The sequence below is a fragment of the Pleurodeles waltl genome, unplaced genomic scaffold (genome assembly GCF_031143425.1).
Source record: "Pleurodeles waltl isolate 20211129_DDA unplaced genomic scaffold, aPleWal1.hap1.20221129 scaffold_39, whole genome shotgun sequence".
Lineage (NCBI taxonomy): Eukaryota > Metazoa > Chordata > Amphibia > Caudata > Salamandridae > Pleurodeles > Pleurodeles waltl.
The window spans coordinates 142,207-154,742 of record NW_027150097.1 but is presented as its reverse complement, the minus strand read 5'-3'; the positions used below and the strand labels follow the sequence as shown (position 1 = coordinate 154,742).

The window sequence follows — 12,536 nt, the reverse complement described above, 5'->3', positions numbered from 1 at the left end:
ATATTTATTGATGTAAAATGTAAACAAGTTAGACTGAAAATATGTGTGTGTGTTTACAAAGGATGTCTAAAGTGTATGCTGTGAGGTCAGGTTGCAGTTCACTACTTGCACTTGTGCCTTTCACAAGCGTGAGTACCCAGTTACACTAATGTCTGCTCTGACTTGTTATTCTGAGAGTCATGTGCTAAAGGGGGGCTTCCACCCTAGTTTGAGGGACCAGAGTACGAATGCCCCAGGGCACAGGAAGTACACAGTCCTCATTGATACAACTGTGGCCCAGTAACTTCTGACTGCCCTTTGACCCCACAGACTGGCACATATATGTCATCAGACTATGGCACCGTGGTACATATGCACACATGTGCATGTACACGTCAGCCAGTTTTTCATTCATTTATGTGCTAATACTGTTCAGCATCAGGATGTGATGTCGAAGGAGACTGGTGGAGAGCGCCGAAGTCTCTGGTATTTCAAGACAAAACTAGAGACCTTTTCACACTCATATACTGCTCCAGGCAGATCTTCCACTGCAAATGCAAGTTATATGAGTCCAGCTGAAAACTGTTTAATTTTGGGTACTTGCTTTAGTCAAATGTTACCATTTGCAACTCACAAAAAAAAAGCAAAGGGCAATTTCATACATTAACACTTTGGTAAAGTCGTTCTTTCACACCGTACATTTCCGTAAGTTTCTCTCTCCTTGTAAGTTATCCGGTGTGAAGCCCAAGTGGAGTCAGGTCCACACTGTGCATCTTACAGTTGTGTAGCCAGAGTAGAGAGGTGTCCACACAGACACAGGACGTAGACAACACCTGTGTGTAGCATCAAGTGTCCCCAGCAACGCCTATAGAATAATGTATAGATGCCCCCAAACCGCAGAAACCACGAGGGGAATGAAAAGAGGAAGAGACGGGTTATGTCAGAGATACAAATGGTTTCCTGCTCAAGACCTGCAATAAATTTAAACAAAAGTATTATTACAAACATTCCAGGTCCTACCGATATTGGAACTCAGATTGCTGGATTCAGAGTCCAGAGTGCTAATCATTACACGATGGAACCAACGTCCACGATCCTCAACCCTAGGAGTCCTGAAGCAGTGTCAGTCACCACCTACTGTCTATCGCTTGAATTCGTTCACACTGTAAATCAAACATGACAAATCCAACAGCACAACTAAAATGTGTATTTCACAAGTAATAACATAAAAACAGAAATATACTTTTGCTGATGCAGAAACAAAGAAAACGTCTCGTCTGATGCTTCGAAATCTCCATTTAGCATGGCCCCTTAACTAACCACCAAGAGTCTTTGCACGGCTGGGAACCTTTGTAAAAGAGTCAGTGGGTCACTGTGAATGCAGCAGATCTTCACCCCTGTATTTCTTACAAAGAAGCAGAGTTTTATTCCAGGTACAGGAGGCATCTCTGGTGTCTGATACTACCGGTAGTGTTCAGCCTACCCTCTCTGAGAGAGCAGCAGTGAGGGTACAAAGCACACTGGTTGCAAAATGTGGACACTGCAAACAACAGCTGCAATATCACAGATGATATAAAACACATAAAGTACTCAAGTCTTATACTAGATACAACACAGCAGGGAAATCATGTCATAAAACAAATGATGAACCCACAGTATGGAAGGGGCAGGTAATAAAATGCGAATTTCCCATGGTGGGACCACAGTCAATTGCTGCCTTCTTCTCTGTGCCCCGGTCTCTTTATATAATCTGTACTTTTTGTTGTGCAATAAAAGAAAAACAAGGAATAACCCTTCATAGTATTAATGTACAGGTCAAGGGCTGGGGAGAGAGGGCAGTAGATCTGGGGGTCGGTGTAAACCTCTGACGGCATCAGATGGAAGCAGAAGACAAAGCAAGTGACATTTATGTGCATTTTAGGTGCATTTAGGTTTATAGAAAAAAACTGAAAAAGATTAAAATGTCTGAGTCGTGAAAAAAAAAAAATGGAGTTCCCATACCGTGAGAACCCGGGCCGCCTGGGTGAAAACCAGTAATCCTAACCACTAGACCATATGGGAACTGTGAACTCATCATACAGCTCAGTGTATGTGAGGTGTCTCCTAGGTCACATTGCATTCCGTACACTGAGAGTTATATTCTTCTTCTCAGTAGTACACAATCAATTGGGGTAACAGACACTTCACTTCTGACAAAAGAGAAGGAATGACCAGAAGTCATCATTTCTGCCACAACCTGTCAGGTCTCATTATTTACAACCTTAGAGCTTCTACACCTACACAGAGCCCAGGACACGGAGGACAGCAGCAGTCCCTGCATTCACTATTACTAACCCCTCCCCTTGAGCCAGACAAAGCCACGCCCCATCCGTAGGACACTCCTGGGTTTCCTCACCAGACTGATGGCCCCACAGACCCCTCTCCAGTTATCTTCCAGCTGCTTCCTTGACGACACTCCCCTGCACCTGTCACAGGCTCCAGGCTGCCCTCCTGGGGCTCGAGTTATACTCCTTCTCTATCTACTAACAGCACCGACTCCAGTCCTGACACTGGATTGGTTCAAACAGAGAAGAAACAGCTCAGAAGTAGTCTGTGTTGTTCCCAGGTACCTGCATCTTCACAGAGTGACTGCCAGGGGGCAGCACAGCCAAAGCACTCACAGCCCACAAGGCTACAAATCATCAATCGGATGTCAGCAGCCTTGTCAGAGGCGCAGAGACTAGTAATTCCACAATATTTTGGGACAGCAGAGGAAGAAGCAAGTGCTGAGCTGAAGTGGTCACTGCTGTTTTGTCACAACACCAGACATATGTTCTTAAAAGCATGTAAGCGCACATTCTTAGGCATTCTCGGTCGTCTTCTCCCTTTCTGACATTATACCAATTGTATACACCCGAATGGAGAAAAGTTAAAATATAAGGTACTAGGAATATGCGCCAAAGGTAGGCAAATTAAACATTTCAAGTACAAATATTACCATATTTATTGATGTAAAATGTAAACAAGTTAGACTGAAAATATGTGTGTGTTTACAAAGGATGTCTAAAGTGTATGCTGTGAGGTCAGGTTGCAGTTCACTACTTGCACTTGTGCCTTTCACAAGTGTGAGTACCCAGTTACACTAATGTCTGCTCTGACTTGTTATTCTGAGAGTCATGTGCTAAAGGGGGGCTTCCACCCTAGTTTGAGGGACCAGAGTACGAATGCCCCAGGGCACAGGAAGTACACAGTCCTCGTTGATACAACTGTGGCCCAGTAACTTCTGACTGCCCTTTGACCCCACAGACTGGCACATATATGTCATCAGACTATAGCACCGTGGTACATATGCCCACATGTGCATGTACACGTCAGCCAGTTTTTTATTCATTTATGTGCTAATACTGTTCAGCATCAGGATGTGATGTCGAAGGAGACTGGTGGAGAGCGCCGAAGTCTCTGGTATTTCAAGACAAAACTAGAGACCTTTTCACACTCATATACTGCTCCAGGCAGATCTTCCACTGCAAATGCAAGTTATATGAGTCCAGCTGAAAACTGTTTAATTTTGGGTACTTGCTTTAGTCAAATGTTACCATTTGCAACTCACAAAAAAAAAGCAAAGGGCAATTTCATACATTAACACTTTGGTAAAGTCGTTCTTTCACACCGTACATTTCCGTAAGTTTCTCTCTCCTTGTAAGTTATCCGGTGTGAAGGCCAAGTGGAGTCAGGTCCACACTGTGCATCTTACAGTTGTGTAGCCAGAGTAGAGAGGTGTCCACACAGACACAGGACGTAGACAACACCTGTGTGTAGCATCAAGTGTCCCCAGCAACGCCTATAGAATAATGTATAGATGCCCCCAAACCGCAGAAACCACGAGGGGAATGAAAAGAGGAAGAGACGGGTTATGTCAGAGATACAAATGGTTTCCTGCTCAAGACCTGCAATAAATTTAAACAAAAGTATTATTACAAACATTCCAGGTCCTACCGATATTGGAACTCAGATTGCTGGATTCAGAGTCCAGAGTGCTAATCATTACACGATGGAACCAACGTCCACGATCCTCAACCCTAGGAGTCCTGAAGCAGTGTCAGTCACCACCTACTGTCTATCGCTTGAATTCGTTCACACTGTAAATCAAACATGACAAATCCAACAGCACAACTAAAATGTGTATTTCACAAGTAATAACATAAAAACAGAAGTATACTTTTGCTGATGCAGAAACAAAGAAAACGTCTCGTCTGATGCTTCGAAATCTCCATTTAGCATGGCCCCTTAACTAACCACCAAGAGTCTTTGCACGGCTGGGAACCTTTGTAAAAGAGTCAGTGGGTCACTGTGAATGCAGCAGATCTTCACCCCTGTATTTCTTACAAAGAAGCAGAGTTTTATTCCAGGTACAGGAGGCATCTCTGGTGTCTGATACTAAAGGTAGTGTTCAGCCTACCCTCTCTGAGAGAGCAGCAGTGAGGGTACAAAGCACACTGGTTGCAAAATGTGGACACTGCAAACAACAGCTGCAATATCACAGATGATATAAAACACATAAAGTACTCAAGTCTTATACTAGATACAACACAGCAGGGAAATCATGTCATAAAACAAATGATGAACCCACAGTATGGAAGGGGCAGGTAATAAAATGCGAATTTCCCATGGTGGGACCACAGTCAATTGCTGCCTTCTTCTCTGTGCCCCGGTCTCTTTATATAATCTGTACTTTTTGTTGTGCAATAAAAGAAAAACAAGGAATAACCCTTTATAGTATTAATGTACAGGTCAAGGGCTGGGGAGAGAGGGCAGTAGATCTGGGGGTCGGTGTAAACCTCTGACGGCATTAGATGGAAGCAGAAGACAAAGCAAGTGACATTTATTAAGACTTTAGGTGCATTTAGGTTTATAGAAAAAAACTGAGAAAGATTAAAATGTCTGAGTAGTGAAAAAAAAAAAATAGAGTTCCCATACCGGGAGTTGAACCCGGGCCACCTGGGTGAAAACCAGGAATCCTAACCGCTAGACCATATGGAAACTGTGGACTCATCATACAGCTCAGTGTATGTGAGGTGTCTCCTAGGTCACACTGCATTCCGTACACTGAGAGTTATATTCTTCTTCTCAGTAGTACACAATCAATTGGGGTAACAGACACCTCACTTCTGACAAAAGAGAAGGAATCACCAGAAGTCATCATTTCTGCCACAACCTGTCAGGTCTCATTATTTACAACCTTAGAACTTCTACACATACACAGAGCCCAGGACACGGAGGACAGCAGCAGTCCCTGCTTTCACTATTACTAACCCCTCCCCTTGAGCCAGACAAAGCCACGCCCCATCCGTAGGACACTCCTGGGTTTCCTCACCAGACTGATGGCCCCACAGACCCCTCTCCAGTTATCTTCCAGCTGCTTCCTTGACGACACTCCCCTGCACCTGTCACAGGCTCCAGGCTGCCCTCCTGGGGCTCGAGTTATACTCCTTCTCTATCTACTAACAGCACCGACTCCAGTCCTGACACTGGATTGGTTCAAACAGAGAAGAAACAGCTCAGAAGTAGTCTGTGTTGTTCCCAGGTACCTGCATCTTCACAGAGTGACTGCCAGGGGGCAGCACAGCCAAAGCACTCACAGCCCACAAGCCTACAAATCATCAATTGGATGTCAGCAGCCTTGTCAGAGGCGCAGAGACTAGTAATTCCACAATATTTTGGGACAGCAGAGGAAGAAGCAAGTGCTGAGCTGAAGTGGTCACTGCTGTTTTGTCACAACACCAGACATATGTTCTTAAAAGCATGTAAGCGCACATTCTTAGGCATTCTCGGTCGTCTTCTCCCTTTCTGACATTATACCAATTGTATACACCCGAATGGAGAAATGTTAAAATATAAGGTACTAGGAATATGCGCCAAAGGTAGGCAAATTAAACATTTCAAGTACAAATATTACCATATTTATTGATGTAAAATGTAAACAAGTTAGACTGAAAATATGTGTGTGTGTTTACAAAGGATGTCTAAAGTGTATGCTGTGAGGTCAGGTTGCAGTTCACTACTTGCACTTGTGCCTTTCACAAGCGTGAGTACCCAGTTACACTAATGTCTGCTCTGACTTGTTATTCTGAGAGTCATGTGCTAAAGGGGGGCTTCCACCCTAGTTTGAGGGACCAGAGTACGAATGCCCCAGGGCACAGGAAGTACACAGTCCTCATTGATACAACTGTGGCCCAGTAACTTCTGACTGCCCTTTGACCCCACAGACTGGCACATATATGTCATCAGACTATAGCACCGTGGTACATATGCACACATGTGCATGTACACGTCAGCCAGTTTTTTATTCATTTATGTGCTAATACTGTTCAGCATCAGGATGTGATGTCGAAGGAGACTGGTAGAGAGCGCCGAAGTCTCTGGTATTTCAAGACAAAACTAGAGACCTTTTCACACTCATACACTGCTCCAGGCAGATCTTCCACTGCAAATGCAAGTTATATGAGTCCAGCTGAAAACTGTTTAATTTTGGGTACTTGCTTTAGTCAAATGTTACCATTTGCAACTCACAAAAAAAAAGCAAAGGGCAATTTCATACATTAACACTTTGGTAAAGTCGTTCTTTCACACCGTACATTTCCGTAAGTTTCTCTCTCCTTGTAAGTTATCCGGTGTGAAGGCCAAGTGGAGTCAGGTCCACACTGTGCATCTTACAGTTGTGTAGCCAGAGTAGAGAGGTGTCCACACAGACACAGGACGTAGACAACACCTGTGTGTAGCATCAAGTGTCCCCAGCAACGAATATAGAATAATGTATAGATGCCCCCAAACCGCAGAAACCACGAGGGGAATGAAAAGAGGAAGAGACGGGTTATGTCAGAGATACAAATGGTTTCCTGCTCAAGACCTGCAATAAATTAAAACAAAAGTATTATTACAAACATTCCAGGTCCTACCGATATTGGAACTCAGATTGCTGGATTCAGAGTCTAGAGTGCTAATCATTACACGATGGAACCAACGTCCACGATCCTCAACCCTAGGAGTCCTGAAGCAGTGTTAGTCACCACCTACTGTCTATCGCTTGAATTCGTTCACACTGTAAATCAAACATGACAAATCCAACAGCACAACTAAAATGTGTATTTCACAAGTAATAACATAAAAACAGAAATATACTTTTGCTGATGCAGAAACAAAGAAAACGTCTCGTCTGATGCTTCGAAATCTCCATTTAGCATGGCCCCTTAACTAACCACCAAGAGTCTTTGCACGGCTGGGAACCTTTGTAAAAGAGTCAGTGGGTCACTGTGAATGCAGCAGATCTTCACCCCTGTATTTCTTACAAAGAAGCAGAGTTTTATTCCAGGTACAGAAGGCATCTCTGGTGTCTGATACTACCGGTAGTGTTCAGCCTACCCACACTGAGAGAGCAGCAGTGAGGGTACAAAGCACACTGGTTGCAAAATGTGGACACTGCAAACAACAGCTGCAATATCACAGATGATATAAAACACATAAAGTACTCAAGTCTTATACTAGATACAACACAGCAGGGAAATCATGTCATAAAACAAATGATGAACCCACAGTATGGAAGGGGCAGGTAATAAAATGCGAATTTCCCATGGTGGGACCACAGTCAATTGCTGCCTTCTTCTCTGTGCCCCGGTCTCTTTATATAATCTGTACTTTTTGTTGTGCAATAAAAGAAAAACAAGGAATAACCCTTCATAGTATTAATGTACAGGTCAAGGGCTGGGGAGAGAGGGCAGTAGATCTGGGGGTCGGTGTAAACCTCTGACGGCATTAGATGGAAGCAGAAGACAAAGCAAGTGACATTTATTAAGACTTTAGGTGCATTTAGGTTTATAGAAAAAAACTGAGAAAGATTAAAATGTCTGAGTAGTGAAAAAAAAAAAATGGAGTTCCCATACTGGGAGTTGAACCCGGGCCGCCTGGGTGAAAACCAGGAATCCTAAGCCCTAGACCATATGGGAACTGTGAACTCATCATACAGCTCAGTGTATGTGAGGTGTCTCCTAGGTCACACTGCATTCCGTACACTGAGAGTTATATTCTTCTTCTCAGTAGTACACAATCAATTGGGGTAACAGACACTTCACTTCTGACAAAAGAGAAGGAATGACCAGAAGTCATCATTTCTGCCACAACCTGTCAGGTCTCATTATTTACAACCTTAGAGCTTCTACACCTACACAGAGCCCAGGACACGGAATACAGCAGCAGTCCCTGCATTCACTATTACTAACCCCTCCCCTTGAGCCAGACAAAGCCACGCCCCATCCGTAGGACACTCCTGGGTTTCCTCATCAGACTGATGGCCCCACAGACCCCTCTCCAGTTATCTTCCAGCTGCTTCCTTGACGACACTCCCCTGCACCTGTCACAGGCTCCAGGCTGCCCTCCTGGGGCTCGAGTTATACTCCTTCTCTATCTACTAACAGCACCGACTCCAGTCCTGACACTGGATTGGTTCAAACAGAGAAGAAACAGCTCAGAAGTAGTCTGTGTTGTTCCCAAGTACCTGCATCTTCACAGAGTGACTGCCAGGGGGCAGCACAGCCAAAGCACTCACAGCCCACAAGGCTACAAATCATCAATCGGATGTCAGCAGCCTTGTCAGAGGCGCAGAGACTAGTAATTCCACAATATTTTGGGACAGCAGAGGAAGAAGCAAGTGCTGAGCTGAAGTGGTCACTGCTGTTTTGTCACAACACCAGACATATGTTCTTAAAAGCATGTAAGCGCACATTCTTAGGCATTCTCGGTCGTCTTCTCCCTTTCTGACATTATACCAATTGTATACACCCGAATAGAGAAAAGTTAAAATATAAGGTACTAGGAATATGCGCCGAAGGTAGGCAAATTAAACATTTCAAGTACAAATATTACCATATTTATTGATGTAAAATGTAAACAAGTTAGACTGAAAATATGTGTGTGTGTTTACAAAGGATGTCTAAAGTGTATGCTGTGAGGTCAGGTTGCAGTTCACTACTTGCACTTGTGCCTTTCACAAGTGTGAGTACCCAGTTACACTAATGTCTGCTCTGACTTGTTATTCTGAGAGTCATGTGCTAAAGGGGGGCTTCCACCCTAGTTTGAGGGACCATAGTACGAATGCCCCAGGGCACAGGAAGTACACAGTCCTCATTGATACAACTGTGGCCCAGTAACTTCTGGCTGCCCTTTGACCCCACAGACTGGCACATATATGTCATCAGACTATAGCACCGTGGTACATATGCACATATGTGCATGTACACGTCAGCCAGTTTTTTATTCATTTATGTGCTAATACTGTTCAGCATCAGGATGTGATGTCGAAGGAGACTGGTGGAGAGCGCCGAAGTCTCTGGTATTTCACGACAAAACTAGAGACCTTTTCACACTCATATACTGCTCCAGGCAGATCTTCCACTGCAAATGCAAGTTATATGAGTCCAGCTGAAAACTGTTTATTTTTGGGTACTTGCTTTAGTCAAAGGTTACCATTTGCAAATCACAAAAAAAAAGCAAAGGGCAATTTCATACGTTAACACTTTGGTAAAGTCGTTCTTTCACACCGTACATTTCCGTAAGTTTCTCTCTCCTTGTAAGTTATCCGGTGTGAAGGCAAAGTGGAGTCAGGTCCACACTGTGCATCTTACAGTTGTGTAGCCAGAGTAGAGAGGTGTCCACACAGACACAGGACGTAGACAACACCTGTGTGTAGCATCACGTGCCTCCAGCAACGCCTATAGAATAATGTATAGATGCCCCCAAACCGCAGAAACCACGAGGGGAATGAAAAGAGGAAGAGACGGGTTATGTCAGAGATACAAATGGTTTCCTGCTCAAGACCTGCAATAAATTAAAACAAAAGTATTATTACAAACATTCCAGGTCCTACCGATATTGGAACTCAGATTGCTGGATTCAGAGTCCAGAGTGCTAATCATTACATGATGGAACCAATGTCCACGATCCTCAACCCTAGGAGTCCTGAAGCAGTGTCAGTCGCCACCTACTGTCTATCGCTTGAATTCGTTCACACTGTAAATCAAACATGACAAATCCAACAGCACAACTAAAATGTGTATTTCACAAGTAATAACATAAAAACAGAAATATACTTTTGCTGATGCAGAAACAAAGAAAACGTCTCGTCTGATGCTTTGAAATCTCCGTTTAGCATGGCCCCTTAACTAACCACCAAGAGTCTTTGCACGGCTGGGAACCTTTGTAAAAGGGTCAGTGGGTCACTGTGAATGCAGCAGATCTTCACCCCTGTATTTCTTACAAAGAAGCAGAGTTTTATTCCAGGTACAGGAGGCATCTCTGGTGTCTGATACTACCGTTAGTGTTCAGCCTACCCTCTCTGAGAGAGCAGCAGTGAGGGTACAAAGCACACTGGTTGCAAAATGTGGACACTGCAAACAACAGCTGCAATATCACAGATGATATAAAACACATAAAGTACTTAAGTCTTATACTAGATACAACACAGCAGGGAAATCATGTCATAAAACAAATGATGAACCCACAGTATGGAAGGGGCAGGTAATAAAATGCGAATTTCCCATGGTGGGACCACAGTCAATTGCTGCCTTCTTCTCTGTGCCCCGGTCTCTTTATATAATCTGTACTTTGTGTTGTGCAATAAAAGAAAAACAAGGAATAACCCTTCATAGTATTAATGTACAGGTCAAGGGCTGGGGAGAGAGGGCAGTAGATTTGGGGGTCGGTGTAAACCTCTGACGGCATTAGAAGGAAGCAGAAGGCAAAGCAAGTGACATTTATTAAGACTTTAGGTGCATTTAGGTTTATAGAAAAAAACTGAGAAAGATTCAAATGTCTGAGTAGTGAAAAAATAAAAATGGATATCCCATACCGGGAGTCGAACCCGGGCCCCCTGGGTGAAAACCAGGAATCCTAACCGCTAGACCATATGGGAACTGCGAACTTTTTACACAGCTTAGTGTATGTGAGGTGTCTCCCAAGGTCACAATGCATTCTGTACACTGAGAGTTATATTGTTCTTCTAAGTAGTACACAATCAATTGGGGTAACAGACACTTCACTTCTGACAAAAGAGAAGGAATGACCAGAAGTCATCATTTCTGCCACAACCTGTCAGGTCTCATTATTTACAACCTTAGAGCTTCTACACATACACAGAGCCCAGGACACGGAGGACAGCAGCAGTCCCTGCATTCACTATTACTAACCCCTCCCCTTGAGACAGACAAAGCCACGCCCCTCCCATAGGACACTCCTGGGTTTCCTCACCAGACTGATGGCCCCACAGACCCCTCTCCAGTTATCTTCCAGCTGCTTCCTTGACGACACTCCCCTGCACCTGTCACAGGCTCTAGGCTGCCCTCCTGGGGCTCGAGTTATACTCCTTCTCTATCTACTAACAGCACCGACTCCAGTCCTGACACTGGATTGGTTCACACAGAGAAGAAACAGCTCAGAAGTAGTCTGGGTTGTTCCCAGGTACCTGCATCTTCACAGAGTGACCGCCAGGGGGCAGCACAGCCAAAGCACTCACAGCCCACAAGGCTACGAGTCATCAATTGGATGTCAGCAGCCTTGTCAGAGGCACAGAGACTAGTAATTCCACAATATTTTGGGACAGCAGAGGAAGAAGCAAGTGCTGAGCTGAAGTGGTCACTGCTGTTTTGTCACAACACCAGACATATGTTCTTAAATGCATGTAATCGCACATTCTTAGGCATTCTCGGTCGTCTTCTCCCTTTCTGACATTATACCAATTGTATACACCCGAATGGAGAAAAGTTAAAATATAAGGTACTAGGAATATGCGCCAAAGGTAGGCAAATTAAACATTTCAAGTACAAATATTACCATATTTATTGATGTAAAATGTAAACAAGTTAGACTGAAAATATGTGTGTGTGTTTACAAAGGATGTCTAAAGTGTATGCTGTGAGGTCAGGTTGCAGTTCACTACTTGCACTTGTGCCTTTCACAAGTGTGAGTACCCAGTTACACTAATGTCTGCTCTGACTTGTTATTCTGAGAGTCATTTGCTAAAGGGGGGCTTCCAGCCTAGTTTGAGGGACCAGAGTACGAATGCCCCAGGGCACAGGAAGTACATAGTCCTCATTGATACAACTGTGGCCCAGTAACTTCTGACTGCCCTTTGACCCCACAGACTGGCACATATATGTCATCAGACTATAGCACCGTGGTACATATGCACACATGTGCATGTACACGTCAGCCAGTTTTTTATTCATTTATGTGTTAATACTGTTCAGCATCAGGATGTGATGTCGAAGGAGACTGGTGGAGAGAGCCGAAGTCTCTGGTATTTCAAGACAAAACTAGAGACCTTTTCACACTCATATACTGCTCCAGGCAGATCTTCCACTGCAAATGCAAGTTATATGAGTCCAGCTGAAAACTGTTTATTTTTGGGTACTTGCTTTAGTCAAAGGTTACCATTTGCAACTCACAAAAAAAAAGCAAAGGGCAATTTCATACATTAACACTTTGGTAAAGTCGTTCTTTCACACCGTACATTTCCGTAAGTTTCTCTCTCC

General features: G+C 43.9%; 2 non-coding genes across 2 annotated transcripts; both read right to left on the bottom strand.

Annotated features, from left to right (window-relative positions):
* Positions 1-4,926: 4,926 nt before the first annotated feature.
* On the bottom strand, positions 4,927-4,998 carry TRNAE-UUC (transfer RNA glutamic acid (anticodon UUC)). The gene has a single exon. It is a non-coding gene; the product is annotated as a tRNA-Glu (tRNA).
* Positions 4,999-10,846: 5,848 nt separating this feature from the next.
* Positions 10,847-10,918, bottom strand: TRNAE-UUC (transfer RNA glutamic acid (anticodon UUC)). Its single transcript has one exon. It is a non-coding gene; the product is annotated as a tRNA-Glu (tRNA).
* Positions 10,919-12,536: the final 1,618 nt, after the last annotated feature.